The 14,062-nt window shown below is 44.8% G+C and overlaps 14 non-coding genes across 14 annotated transcripts; all 14 read right to left on the bottom strand.

The window, feature by feature from the left end:
• Nucleotides 1-188: 188 nt before the first annotated feature.
• Nucleotides 189-260, bottom strand: trnag-ucc (transfer RNA glycine (anticodon UCC)). The gene has a single exon. It is a non-coding gene; the product is annotated as a tRNA-Gly (tRNA).
• A 1,165-nt stretch (nucleotides 261-1,425) lies between these two features.
• On the bottom strand, nucleotides 1,426-1,497 carry trnag-ucc (transfer RNA glycine (anticodon UCC)). Its single transcript has one exon. It is a non-coding gene; the product is annotated as a tRNA-Gly (tRNA).
• Nucleotides 1,498-2,039: 542 nt separating this feature from the next.
• Nucleotides 2,040-2,111, bottom strand: trnag-ucc (transfer RNA glycine (anticodon UCC)). The gene has a single exon. It is a non-coding gene; the product is annotated as a tRNA-Gly (tRNA).
• A 2,385-nt stretch (nucleotides 2,112-4,496) lies between these two features.
• On the bottom strand, nucleotides 4,497-4,568 carry trnag-ucc (transfer RNA glycine (anticodon UCC)). Its single transcript has one exon. It is a non-coding gene; the product is annotated as a tRNA-Gly (tRNA).
• A 1,164-nt stretch (nucleotides 4,569-5,732) lies between these two features.
• On the bottom strand, nucleotides 5,733-5,804 carry trnag-ucc (transfer RNA glycine (anticodon UCC)). Its single transcript has one exon. It is a non-coding gene; the product is annotated as a tRNA-Gly (tRNA).
• Nucleotides 5,805-6,965: 1,161 nt separating this feature from the next.
• Nucleotides 6,966-7,037, bottom strand: trnag-ucc (transfer RNA glycine (anticodon UCC)). The gene has a single exon. It is a non-coding gene; the product is annotated as a tRNA-Gly (tRNA).
• Nucleotides 7,038-8,803: 1,766 nt separating this feature from the next.
• On the bottom strand, nucleotides 8,804-8,875 carry trnag-ucc (transfer RNA glycine (anticodon UCC)). The gene has a single exon. It is a non-coding gene; the product is annotated as a tRNA-Gly (tRNA).
• A 545-nt stretch (nucleotides 8,876-9,420) lies between these two features.
• Nucleotides 9,421-9,492, bottom strand: trnag-ucc (transfer RNA glycine (anticodon UCC)). Its single transcript has one exon. It is a non-coding gene; the product is annotated as a tRNA-Gly (tRNA).
• Nucleotides 9,493-10,038: 546 nt separating this feature from the next.
• Nucleotides 10,039-10,110, bottom strand: trnag-ucc (transfer RNA glycine (anticodon UCC)). The gene has a single exon. It is a non-coding gene; the product is annotated as a tRNA-Gly (tRNA).
• Nucleotides 10,111-10,655: 545 nt separating this feature from the next.
• On the bottom strand, nucleotides 10,656-10,727 carry trnag-ucc (transfer RNA glycine (anticodon UCC)). The gene has a single exon. It is a non-coding gene; the product is annotated as a tRNA-Gly (tRNA).
• A 1,162-nt stretch (nucleotides 10,728-11,889) lies between these two features.
• Nucleotides 11,890-11,961, bottom strand: trnag-ucc (transfer RNA glycine (anticodon UCC)). Its single transcript has one exon. It is a non-coding gene; the product is annotated as a tRNA-Gly (tRNA).
• Nucleotides 11,962-12,507: 546 nt separating this feature from the next.
• Nucleotides 12,508-12,579, bottom strand: trnag-ucc (transfer RNA glycine (anticodon UCC)). The gene has a single exon. It is a non-coding gene; the product is annotated as a tRNA-Gly (tRNA).
• Nucleotides 12,580-13,125: 546 nt separating this feature from the next.
• trnag-ucc (transfer RNA glycine (anticodon UCC)) lies at nucleotides 13,126-13,197 on the bottom strand. Its single transcript has one exon. It is a non-coding gene; the product is annotated as a tRNA-Gly (tRNA).
• Nucleotides 13,198-13,743: 546 nt separating this feature from the next.
• On the bottom strand, nucleotides 13,744-13,815 carry trnag-ucc (transfer RNA glycine (anticodon UCC)). The gene has a single exon. It is a non-coding gene; the product is annotated as a tRNA-Gly (tRNA).
• Between the last annotated feature and the right edge of the window lie 247 nt (nucleotides 13,816-14,062).

Here is a 14,062-nt window from a genome sequence, read left to right as displayed (position 1 = left end):
CCAGTTAATCCTGTTGAGGGTCAAAGGTGGGGGTGAGTGGGGCTATACTGCCTACCATTGGAAGTAAGGAAGGGTTCACCTTTGAGTTGTTGCCAGTGACACATGTGGCATTTAAAGCAGTATGAAGAAAACACTGCCAATCCTCTGCTCTTCAGAGAAGGGGCAAAGTCTCAATGAGCAAAACCCTTTGCGATGGCTGGGAATCGAACCCAGGTCAACTGCTTGGAAGGCAGCTATGCTCACCACTATACCACCATCGCAAGACAACAAGAGGTAAGAAGATTGGCCACAAACCCGAACTCAACTTCGTACAGACGAATGCGCTAAAAAATCCTCCAGGTCTACATCATAGACTGACGATATAGAAATGACTTTAAAACCTATGTACGCAGTTGGCCTGATGTGGTTGCATTGTGACATTCTACTGTAGATGCTGTTGGCCATGGTTTTCAGGACTTGGTCACAGCACCAGCGGTATGGCCCCAAACCAATTGGCTTCAAAAGGTAGTAAAAGAGCAACACATTTGTTGACTTGTCCAACTTTGCAAACAGTGTCTGGTAGGGTTTGCTGATAGACTTATTTTATTCCTGTGACGTAAAAGCATGTAGTTTTCATATCCAGTTAATCCTGTTGAGGGTCAAAGGTGGGGGTGAGTGGGGCTATACTGCCTACTATTGGAAGTAAGGAAGGGTTCACCTTTGAGTTGTTGCCAGTGACACATGTGGTATTTAAAGCAGTATGAAGAAAACACTGCCAATCCTCTGCTCTTCAGAGAAGGGGCGAAGTCTCGATGAGCAAAGTCCTCTGCAATGGCTGGGAATTGAAACCAGGTCAACTGCTTGGAAGGCAGCTATGCTCACCACTATACCACCATCGCAAGACAACAAGAAGTAAGAAGATTGGCCACAAACCCGAACTCAACTTCGTACAGACGAATGCGCTAAAAACTCCTCCAGGTCTACATCATAGACTGACGATATAGAGATGACTTTAAAACCTATGTATGCAGTGGGCCTGATGTGGTTGCATTGTGAAATTCTACTGTAGATGCTGTTGGCTATGGTTTTCAGGACTTGGTCACAGCACCAGCGGTATGGCCCCAAACCAATTGGCTTCAAAAGGTAGTAAAAGAGCAACACATTTGTTGACTTGTCCAACTTTGCAAACAGTGTCTGGTAGGGTTTGCTGATAGACTTAATTTGTTCCTGTGACATACAAGCATGTAGTTTTCATATCCAGTTAATCCTGTATAGGGTCAAAGGTAGGGGATGAGTGGGGCTACACTGCCTACAATTGGAAGTAAGGAAGGGTTTACCTTTGAGTTGTTGCCAGTGACACATGTGGCATTTAAAGCAGTATGAAGAAAACACTGCCAATCCTCTGCTCTTCAGAGAAGGGGCAAAGTCTCAATGAGCAAAACCCTTTGCGAAGGCTGGGAATCGAACCCAGGTCAACTGCTTGGAAGGCAGCTATGCTCACCACTATACCACCATCGCAAGACAACAGTAAGAAGATTGGCCACAAACCCGAACTCAACTTCGTAAGGACGAATGCGCAAAAAACTCCTCCTGGTCCACATCATAGACTGACAATATAGAGATGACTTTAAAACCTCTGTACGCAGTAGACCTGATGTGGTTGCATTGTGACATTCTACTGTAGATGCTGTTGGCTATGGTTTTCAGGACTTGGTCACAGCACCAGCGGTATGGCCCCAAACCAATTGGCTTCAAAAGGTAGTAAAAAAGCAACACATTGGTTGACTCTTACAACTTTGCAAACAGTGTCTGGTAGGGTTTGCTGATAGACTTAATTTGTTCCTGTGACATACAAGCATGTATTGTCCATATCCAGTTAATCCTGTTGAGGGTCAAAGGTGGGGGTGAGTGGGGCTATACTGCCTACCATTGGAAGTAAGGAAGGGTTCACCTTTGAGTTGTTGCCAGTGACACATGTGGCATTTAAAGCAGTATGAAGAAAACACTGCCAATCCTCTGCTCTTCAGAGAAGGGGCAAAGTCTCAATGAGCAAAACCCTTTGCGAAGGCTGGGAATCGAACCCAGGTCAACTGCTTGGAAGGCAGCTATGCTCACCACTATACCACCATCGCAAGACAACAAGAGGTAAGAAGATTGGCCACAAACCCGAACTCAACTTCGTACAGACGAATGCGCTAAAAAATCCTCCAGGTCTACATCATAGACTGACGATATAGAAATGACTTTAAAACCTATGTACGCAGTTGGCCTGATGTGGTTGCATTGTGACATTCTACTGTAGATGCTGTTGGCCATGGTTTTCAGGACTTGGTCACAGCACCAGCGGTATGGCCCCAAACCAATTGGCTTCAAAAGGTAGTAAAAGAGCAACACATTGGTTGACTTTTCCAACTTTGCAAACAGTGTCTGGTAGGGTTTGCTGATAGACTTATTTTATTCCTGTGACATAAAAGCATGTAGTTTTCATATCCAGTTAATCCTGTTGAGGGTCAAAGGTGGGGGTGAGTGGGGCTATACTGCCTACTATTGGAATTAAGGAAGGGTTCACCTTTGAGTTGTTGCCAGTGACACATGTGGTATTTAAAGCAGTATGAAGAAAATACTGCCAATCCTCTGCTCTTCAGAGAAGGGGCGAAGTCTCGATGAGCAAAGTCCTCTGCAATGGCTGGGAATTGAAACCAGGTCAACTGCTTGGAAGGCAGCTATGCTCACCACTATACCACCATCGCAAGACAACAAGAAGTAAGAAGATTGGCCACAAACCCGAACTCAACTTCGTACAGACGAATGCGCTAAAAACTCCTCCAGGTCTACATCATAGACTGACGATATAGAGATGACTTTAAAACCTATGTATGCAGTGGGCCTGATGTGGTTGCATTGTGAAATTCTACTGTAGATGCTGTTGGCTATGGTTTTCAGGACTTGGTCACAGCACCAGCGGTATGGCCCCAAACCAATTGGCTTCAAAAGGTAGTAAAAGAGCAACACATTTATTGACTTGTCCAACTTTGCAAACAGTGTCTGGTAGGGTTTGCTGATAGACTTATTTTATTCCTGTGACATAAAAGCATGTAGTTTTCATATCCAGTTAATCCTGTTGAGGGTCAAAGGTGGGGATGAGTGGGGCTTTACTGCCTACCATTAAGATAAGGAAGGGTTCACCTTTGAGTTGTTGCCAGTGACACTTGTGGCATTTAAAGCAGTATGAAAAAAACATTGCCAATCCTCTGCTCTTCAGAGAAGGGGCAATGTCTTGATGAGCAAAGTCCTCCTCGAACCCAGGTCAACTGCTTGGAAGGCAGCTATGCTCACCACTATACCACCATCGCAAGACAACAAGAGGTAAGAAGATTGGCCACAAACCCGAACCCAACTTCGTAAGGACGAATGCGCAAAAAACTCCTCCAGGTCTACATCATAGACTGACAATATAGAGATGACTTTAAAACCTCTGTACGCAGAAGACCTGATGTGGTTGCATTGTGACATTCTACTGTAGATGCTGTTGGCTATGGTTTTCAGGACTTGGTCACAGCACCAGCGGTATGGCCCCAAACCAATTGGCTTCAAAAGGTAGTAAAAAAGCAACACATTGGTTGACTCTTACAACTTTGCAAACAGTGTCTGGTAGGGTTTGCTGATAGACTTAATTTGTTCCTGTGACATACAAGCATGTATTGTCCATATCCAGTTAATCCTGTTGAGGGTCAAAGGTGGGGGTGAGTGGGGCTATACTGCCTACCATTGGAAGTAAGGAAGGGTTCACCTTTGAGTTGTTGCCAGTGACACATGTGGCATTTAAAGCAGTATGAAGAAAACACTGCCAATCCTCTGCTCTTCAGAGAAGGGGCAAAGTCTCAATGAGCAAACCCCTTTGCGAAGGCTGGGAATCTAACCCAGGTCAACTGTTTGGAAGGCAGCTATGCTCACCACGATACCACCATCGCAAGACAACAAGAAGTAAGAAGATTGGCCACAAACCCGAACTCAACTTCGTAAGGACGAATGCGCAAAAAACTCCTCCAGGTCCACATCATAGACTGACAATATAGAGATGACTTTAAAACCTCTGTACGCAGTAGACCTGATGTGGTTGCATTGTGACATTCTACTGTAGATGCTGTTGGCTATGGTTTTCAGGACTTGGTCACAGCACCAGCGGTATGGCCCCAAACCAATTGGCTTCAAAAGGTAGTAAAAAAGCAACACATTGGTTGACTCTTACAACTTTGCAAACAGTGTCTGGTAGGGTTTGCTGATAGACTTAATTTGTTCCTGTGACATACAAGCATGTATTGTCCATATCCAGTTAATCCTGTTGAGGGTCAAAGGTGGGGGTGAGTGGGTCTAAACTGCCTACCATTGGAAGTAAGGAAGGGTTCACCTTTGAGTTGTTGCCAGTGACACATGTGGCATTTAAAGCAGTATGAAGAAAACACTGCCAATCCTCTGCTCTTCAGAGAAGGGGCAAAGTCTCAATGAGCAAAACCCTTTGCGATGGCTGGGAATCGAACCCAGGTCAACTGCTTGGAAGGCAGCTATGCTCACCACTATACCACCATCGCAAGACAACAAGAGGTAAGAAGATTGGCCACAAACCCGAACTCAACTTCGTACAGACGAATGCGCTAAAAAATCCTCCAGGTCTACATCATAGACTGACGATATAGAAATGACTTTAAAACCTATGTACGCAGTTGGCCTGATGTGGTTGCATTGTGACATTCTACTGTAGATGCTGTTGGCCATGGTTTTCAGGACTTGGTCACAGCACCAGCGGTATGGCCCCAAACTAATTGGCTTCAAAAGGTAGTAAAAGAGCAACACATTTGTTGACTTGTCCTACTTTGCAAACAGTGTCTGGTAGGATTTGCTGATAGACTTATTTTATTCCTGTGACATAAAAGCATGTAGTTTTCATATCCAGTTAATCCTGTTGAGGGTCAAAGGTGGGGGTGAGTGGGGCTATACTGCCTACTATTGGAAGTAAGGAAGGGTTCACCTTTGAGTTGTTGCCAGTGACACATGTGGCATTTAAAGCAGTATGAAGAAAACACTGCCAATCCTCTGATCTTCAGAGAAGGGGCGATGTCTCGATGAGCAAAGTCCTCTGCGATGGCTGGGAATTGAAACCAGGTCAACTGCTTGGAAGGCAGCTATGCTCACCACTATACCACCATCGCAAGACAACAAGAAGTAAGAAGATTGGCCACAAACCCGAACTCAACTTCGTACAGACGAATGCGCTAAAAACTCCTCCAGGTCTACATCATAGACTGACGATATAGAGATGACTTTAAAACCTATGTATGCAGTGGGCCTGATGTGGTTGCATTGTGAAATTCTACTGTAGATGCTGTTGGCTATGGTTTTCAGGACTTGGTCACAGCACCAGCGGTATGGCCCCAAACCAATTGGCTTCAAAAGGTAGTAAAAGAGCAACACATTGGTTGACTCTTACAACTTTGCAAACAGTGTCTGGTAGGGTTTGCTGATAGACTTAATTTGTTCCTGTGACATACAAGCATGTAGTTTTCATATCCAGTTAATCCTGTTGAGGGTCAAAGGTGGGGGTGAGTGGGGCTATACTGCCTACCATTGGAAGTAAGGAAGGGTTTACCTTTGAGTTGTTGCCAGTGACACATGTGGCATTTAAAGCAGTATGAAGATAACACTGCCAATCCTCTGCTCTTCAGAGAAGGGGCAAAGTCTCAATGAGCAAAGTCCTCTGCGATGGCTGGGAATCGAACCCAGGTCAACTGCTTGGAAGGCAGCTATGCTCACCACTATACCACCATCGCAAGACAACAAGAAGTAAGAAGATTGGCCACAAACCCGAACTCAACTTCGTACAGACGAATGCGCTAAAAAAATCCTCCAGGTCTACATCATAGACTGACGATATAGAAATGACTTTAAAACCTATGTACGCAGTTGGCCTGATGTGGTTGCATTGTGACATTCTACTGTAGATGCTGTTGGCTATGGTTTTCAGGACTTGGTCACAGCACCTTGTATGGCCCCAAACCAATTGGCTTCAAAAGGTAGTAAAAGAGCAACACATTGGTTGACTTTTCCAACTTTGCAAACAGTGTCTGGTAGGGTTTGCTGATAGACTTATTTTATTCCTGTGACATAAAAGCATGTAGTTTTCATATCCAGTTAATCCTGTTGAGGGTCAAAGGTAGGGGTGAGTGGGGCTATACTGCCTACCATTGGAAGTAAGGAAGGGTTCACCTTTGACTTGTTGCCAGTGACACGTGGCATTTAAAGCAGTATGAAGAAAACATTGCCAATCCTCTGCTCTTCAAAGAAGGGGCATTGTCTTGATGAGCAAAGTCCTCTGCGATGGCTGGTAATCGAACCCAGGTCAACTGTTTGGAAGGCAGCTATGCTTACCACTATACCACCATCGCAAGAAAACAAGAAGTAAGAAGATTGGCCACAAACCCGTACCCAACTTCGTAAGGACGACTGCGCAAAAAACTCCTCCAGGTCCACATCATAGACTGACAATAAAGAGATGACTTTAAAACCTCTGTACGCAGTAGACCTGATGTGGTTGCATTGTGACATTCTACTGTAGATGCTGTTGGCTATGGTTTTCAGGACTTGGTCACAGCACCAGCGGTATGGCCCCAAACCAATTGGCTTCAAAAGGTAGTAAAAGAGCAACACATTGGTTGACTCTTACAACTCTGCAAACAGTGTCTGGTAGGGTTTGCTGATAGACTTAATTTGTTCCTGTGACATACAAGCATGTAGTTTTCATATCCAGTTAATCCTGTTGAGGGTCAAAGGTGGGGGTGAGTGGGGCTATACTGCCTACCATTGGAAGTAAGGAAGGGTTCACCTTTGAGTTGTTGCCAGTGACACATGTGGCATTTAAAGCAGTATGAAGATAACATTGCCAATCCTCTGCTCTTCAGAGAAGGGGCAAAGTCTCGATGAGCAAAGTCCTGTGCGATGGCTGGGAATCGAAACCAGGTCAACTGCTTGGAAGGCAGCTATGCTCACCACTATACCACCATCGCAAGACAACAAGAAGTAAGAAGATTGGCCACAAACCCGAACTCAACTTCGTACAGACGAATGCACTAAAAAATCCTCCAGGTCTACATCATAGACTGACGATATAGAAATGACTTTAAAACCTATGTACGCAGTTGGCCTGATGTGGTTGCATTGTGACATTCTACTGTAGATGCTGTTGGCTATGGTTTTCAGGACTTGGTCACAGCACCAGCGGTATGGCCCCAAACCAATTGGCTTCAAAAGGTAGTAAAAGAGCAACACATTGGTTGACTCTTACAACTTTGCAAACAGTGTCTGGTAGGGTTTGCTGATAGACTTAATTTGTTCCTGTGACATACAAGCATGTAGTTTTCATATCCAGTTAATCCTGTTGAGGGTCAAAGGTGGGGGTGAGTGGGGCTATACTGCCTACCATTGGAAGTAAGGAAGGGTTTACCTTTGAGTTGTTGCCAGTGACACATGTGGCATTTAAAGCAGTATGAAAAAAACATTGCCAATCCTCTGCTCTTCAGAGAAGGGGCAATGTCTTGATGAGCAAAGTCCTCCTCGAACCCAGGTCAACTGCTTGGAAGGCAGCTATGCTCACCACTATACCACCATCGCAAGACAACAAGAGGTAAGAAGATTGGCCACAAACCCGAACCCAACTACGTAAGGACGAATGCGCAAAAAACTCCTCCAGGTCTACATCATAGACTGACAATATAGAGATGACTTTAAAACCTCTGTACGCAGTAGACCTGATGTGGTTGCATTGTGACATTCTATTGTAGATGCTGTTGGCTATGGTTTTCAGGACTTGGTCACAGCACCAGCGGTATGGCCCCAAACCAATTGGCTTCAAAAGGTAGTAAAAAAGCAACACATTGGTTGACTCTTACAACTTTGCAAACAGTGTCTGGTAGGGTTTGCTGATAGACTTAATTTGTTCCTGTGACATACAAGCATGTATTGTCCATATCCAGTTAATCCTGTTGAGGGTCAAAGGTGGGGGTGAGTGGGGCTATACTGCCTACCATTGGAAGTAAGGAAGGGTTCACCTTTGAGTTGTTGCCAGTGACACATGTGGCATTTAAAGGAGTATGAAGAAAACACTGCCAATCCTCTGCTCTTCAGAGAAGGGGGAAAGTCTCAATGAGCAAAACCCTTTGCGAAGGCTGGGAATCGAACCGAGGTCAACTGCTTGGAAGGCAGCTATGCTCACCACTATACCACCATCGCAAGACAACAAGAGGTAAGAAGATTGGTCACAAACCCGAACTCAAATTCGTACAGACGAATGCACTAAAAAATCCTCCAGGTCTACATCATAGACTGACGATATAGAAATGACTTTAAAACCTATGTACGCAGTAGACCTGATGTGGTTGCATTTTGACATTCTACTTTAGATGCTGTTGGCTATGGTTTTCAGGACTTGGTCACAGCACCAGCGGTATGGCCCCAAACCAATTGGCTTCAAAAGGTAGTAAAAGAGCAACACATTGGTTGACTTTTCCAACTTTGCAAACAGTGTCTGGTAGGGTTTGCTGATAGACTTATTTTATTCCTGTGACATAAAAGCATGTAGTTTTCATATCCAGTTAATCCTGTTGAGGGTCAAAGGTAGGGGTGAGTGGGGCTATACTGCCAACCATTGGAAGTAAGGAAGGGTTCACCTTTGAATTGATGCCAGTGACACGTGGCATTTAAAGCAGTATGACAAAAACACTGCCAATCCTCTGCTCTTCAGAGAAGGGACAAAGTCTTGATGAGCAAAGTCCTCTGCGATGGCTGGGAATCGAACCCAGGTCAACTGCTTGGAAGGCAGCTATGCTCACCACTATACCACCATCGCAAGACAACAAGAGGTAAGAAGATTGGCCACAATCCCGAACTCAACTTTGTACAGACGAATGCACTAAAAAATCCTCCAGGTCTACATCATAGACTGACGATATAGAAATGACTTTAAAACCTATGTACGCAGTTGGTCTGATGTGGTTGCATTGTGACATTCTACTGTAGATGCTGTTGGCTATGGTTTTCAGGACTTGGTCACAGCACCAGCGGCATGGCCCCAAACCAATTGGCTTCAAAAGGTAGTAAAAGAGCAACACATTGGTTGACTTTTCCAACTTTGCAAACAGTGTCTGGTAGGGTTTGCTGATAGACTTATTTTATTCCTGTGACATAAAAGCATGTAGTTTTCATATCCAGTTATCCTGTTGAGGGTCAAAGGTAGGGGTGAGTGGGGCTATACTGCCTACCATTGGAAGTAAGGAAGGGTTCACCTTTGAGTTGTTGCCAGTGACACATGTGGCATTTAAAGCAGTATGAAGAAAACATTGCCAATCCTCTGCTCTTCAGAGAAGAGGCAATGTCTTGATGAGCAAAGTCCTCTGTGATGGCTGGGAATCGAACCCAGGTCAACTGCTTGGAAGGCAGCTATGCTCACCACTATACCACCATCACAAGACAACAAGAGGTAAGAAGATTGGCCACAAACCGGAACCAAACTTCGTAAGGACGAATGCGCAAAAAACTCCTCCAGGTCTACATCATAGACTGACAATATGGAGATGACTTTAAAACCTCTGTACGCAGTAGACCTGATGTGGTTGCATTGTGACATTCTACTGTAGATGCTGTTGGCTATGGTTTTCAGGACTTGGTCACAGCACCAGCGGTATGGCCCCAAACCAATTGGCTTCAAAAGGTAGTAAAAGAGCAACACATTGGTTGACTCTTCCAACTTTGCAAACAGTGTCTGGTAGGGTTTGCTGATAGACTTAATTTGTTCCTGTGACATACAAGCATGTATTGTCCATATCCAGTTAATCCTGTTGAGGGTCAAAGGTGGGGGTGAGTGGGGCTATACTGCCAACCATTGGAAGTAAGGAAGGGTTCACCTTTGAATTGATGCCAGTGACACATGTGGCATTTAAAGCAGTATGACGAAAACACTGCCAATCCTCTGCTCTTCAGAGAAGGGACAAAGTCTTGATGAGCAAAGTCCTCTGCGATGGCTGGGAATCGAACCCAGGTCAACTGCTTGGAAGGCAGCTATGCTCACCACTATACCACCATCGCAAGACAACAAGAGGTAAGAAGATTGGCCACAAACCCGAACTCAACTTTGTACAGACGAATGCACTAAAAAATCCTCCAGGTCTACATCATAGACTGACGATATAGAAATGACTTTAAAACCTATGTACGCAGTTGGCCTGATGTGGTTGCATTGTGACATTCTACTGTAGATGCTGTTGGCTATGGTTTTCAGGACTTGGTCACAGCACCAGCGGCATGGCCCCAAACCAATTGGCTTCAAAAGGTAGTAAAAGAGCAACACATTGGTTGACTTTTCCAACTTTGCAAACAGTGTCTGGTAGGGTTTGCTGATAGACTTATTTTATTCCTGTGACATAAAAGCATGTAGTTTTCATATCCAGTTATCCTGTTGAGGGTCAAAGGTAGAGGTGAGTGGGGCTATACTGCCTACCATTGGAAGTAAGGAAGGGTTCACCTTTAAGTTGTTGCCAGTGACACATGTGGCATTTAAAGCAGTATGAAGAAAACATTGCCAATCCTCTGCTCTTCAGAGAAGAGGCAATGTCTTGATGAGCAAAGTCCTCTGCGATGGCTGGGAATCGAACCCAGGTCAACTGCTTGGAAGGCAGCTATGCTCACCACTATACCACCATCGCAAGACAACAAGAGGTAAGAAGATTGGCCACAAACCGGAACCAAACTTCGTAAGGACGAATGCGCAAAAAACTCCTCCAGGTCTACATCAAAGACTGACAATATGGAGATGACTTTAAAACCTCTGTACGCAGTAGACCTGATGTGGTTGCATTGTGACATTCTACTGTAGATGCTGTTGGCTATGGTTTTCAGGACTTGGTCACAGCACCAGCGGTATGGCCCCAAACCAATTGGCTTCAAAAGGTAGTAAAAGAGCAACACATTGGTTGACTCCTCCAACTTTGCAAACAGTGTCTGGTAGGGTTTGCTGATAGACTTAATTTGTTCCTGTGACATACAAGCATGTATTGTCCATATCCAGTTAATCCTGTTGAGGGTCAAAGGTGGGGGTGAGTGGGGCTATACTGCCAACCATTGGAAGTAAGGAAGGGTTCACCTTTGAATTGATGCCAGTGACACATGTGGCATTTAAAGCAGTATGACGAAAACACTGCCAATCCTCTGCTCTTCAGAGAAGGGGCAAAGTCTCGATGAGCAAAGTCCTCTGCGATGGCTGGGAATCAAACCCAGGTCAACTGCTAGGAAGGCAGCTATGCTCACCACTATACCACCATCACAAGACAACAAGAGGTAAGAAGATTGGCCACAAACCCGAACTCGACTTCATACAGACGAATGCGCTAAAAAATCCTCCAGGTCTACATCATAGACTGACGATATAGAAATGACTTTAAAACCTATGTACGCAGTTGGCCTGATGTGGTTGCATTGTGACATTCTACTGTAGATGCTGTTGGCTATGGTTTTCAGGACTTGGTCACAGCACCTTGTATGGCCCCAAACCAATTGGCTTCAAAAGGTAGTAAAAGAGCAACACATTGGTTGACTCTTACAACTTTGCAAACAGTGTCTGGTAGGGTTTGCTGATAGACTCATTTTATTACTGTGACATAAAAGCATGTAGTTTTCATATCCAGTTAATTCTGTTGAGGGTCAAAGGTGGGGGTGAGTGGGGCTATACTGCCTACCATTGGAAGTAAGGAAGGGTTCACCTTTGAGTTGTTGCCAGTGACACATGTGGCATTTAAAGCAGTATGACGAAAACACTGCCAATCCTCTGCTCTTCAGAGAAGGGGAAATGTCTTGATGAGCAAAGTCCTTTGCGATGGCTGGGAATCGAACCCAGGTCAACTGCTTGGAAGGCAGCTATGCTCACCACTATACCACCATCGCAAGACAACAAGAAGTAAGAAGATTGGCCACAAACCCGAACTCAACTTCGTACAGACGAATGCGCTAAAATATCCTCCAGGTCTATATCATAGACTGACGATTTAGAAATGACTTTAAAACCTATGTACGCAGTTGGCCTGATGTGGTTGCATTGTGATATTCTACTGTAGATGCTTTTGGCTATGGTTTTCAGGACTTGGTCACAGCACCAGCGGTATGGCCCCAAACCAATTGGCTTCAAAAGGTAGTAAAAGAGCAACACATTGGTTGACTTTTCCAACTTTGCAAACAGTGTCTGGTAGGGTTTGCTGATAGACTTATTTTATTCCTGTGACATAAAAGCATGTAGTTTTCATATCCAGTTAATCCTGTTGAGGGTCAAAGGTGGGGGTGAGTGGGGCTATACTGCCTACCATTGGAAGTAAGGAAGGGTTCACCTTTGAGTTGTTGCCAGTGACAGATGTGGCATTTAAAGCAGTATGAAGATAACATTGCCAATCCTCTGCTCTTCAGAGAAGGGGCAAAGTCTCGATGAGCAAAGTCCTCTGCGATGGCTAGGAATCGAACCCAGGTCAACTGCTTGGAAGGCAGCTATGCTCACCACTATACCACCATCGCAAGACAACAAGAGGTAAGAAGATTGGCCACAAACCCGAACTCAAATTCGTACAGACGAATGCGCTAAAAAATCCTCCAGGTCTACATCATAGACTGACGATATAGAGATGACTTTAAAACCTATGTATGCAGTGGGCCTGATGTGGTTGAATTGTGAAATTCTACTGTAGCTGCTGTTGGCTATGGTTTTCAGGACTTGGTCACAGCACCAGCGGTATGGCCCCAAACCAATTGGCTTCAAAAGGTAGTAAAAGAGCAACACATTGGTTGACTCTTACAACTTTGCAAACAGTGTCTGGTAGGGTTTGCTGATAGACTTAATTTGTTCCTGTGACATACAAGCATGTATTGTCCATATCCAGTTAATCCTGTTGAGGGTCAAAGGTGGGGGTGAGTGGGGCTATACTGCCAACCATTGGAAGTAAGGAAGGGTTCACCTTTGAATTGATGCCAGTGACACATGTGGCATTTAAAGCAGTATGACGAAAACACTGCCAATCCTCTGCTCTTCAGAGAAGGGGCAAAGTCTCGATGAGCAAAGTCCTCTGCGATGGCTGGGAATCGAACCCAGGTCAACTGCTTGGAAGGCAGCTATGCTCACCACTATACCACCATCGCAAAACAACAAGAGGTAAGAAGATTGGCCACAAACCCGAACTCAACTTCGTACAGACGAATGCACTAAAAAATCCTCCAGGTCTACATCATTGACTGACGATATAGAAATGACTTTAAAACCTATGTACGCAGTTGGCCTGATGTGGTTGCATTGTGACATTCTACTGTAGATGCTGTTGGCCATGGTTTTCAGGACTTGGTCACAGCACCAGCGGTATGGCCCCAAACCAATTGGCTTCAAAAGGTAGTAAAAGAGCAACACATTGGTTGACTTTTCCAACTTTGCAAACAGTGTCTGGTAGGGTTTGCTGATAGACTTATTTTATTCCTGTGACATAAAAGCATGTAGTTTTCATATCCAGTTAATCCTGTTGAGGGTCAAAGGTAGGGGTGAGTGGGGCTATACTGCCTACCATTGGAAGTAAGGAAGGGTTCACCTTTGAGTTGTTGCCAGTGACACATGTGGCATTTAAAGCAGTATGAAGAAAACATTGCCAATCCTCTGCTCTTCAGAGAAGGGGCAATGTCTTGATGAGCAAAGTCCTCTGCGATGGCTGGGAATCGAACCCAGGTCAACTGCTTGGAAGGCAGCTATGCTCACCACTATACCACCATCGCAAGACAACAAGAGGTAAGAAGATTGGCCACAAACCCGAACCCAACTTCGTAAGGACGAATGCGCAAAAAACTCCTCCAGGTCTACATCATAGACTGACAATATAGAGATGACTTTAAAACCTCTGTACGCAGTAGACCTGATGTGGTTGCATTGTGACATTCTACTGTAGATGCTGTTGGCTATGGTTTTCAGGACTTGTTCACAGGACCAGCGATATGGCCCCAAACCAATTGGCTTCAAAAGGTA

This window comes from Odontesthes bonariensis, chromosome 20, assembly GCF_027942865.1.
Source record: "Odontesthes bonariensis isolate fOdoBon6 chromosome 20, fOdoBon6.hap1, whole genome shotgun sequence".
NCBI classification, from domain to species: domain Eukaryota; kingdom Metazoa; phylum Chordata; class Actinopteri; order Atheriniformes; family Atherinopsidae; genus Odontesthes; species Odontesthes bonariensis.
This window is presented reverse-complemented; position numbering and strand designations above follow the sequence as displayed.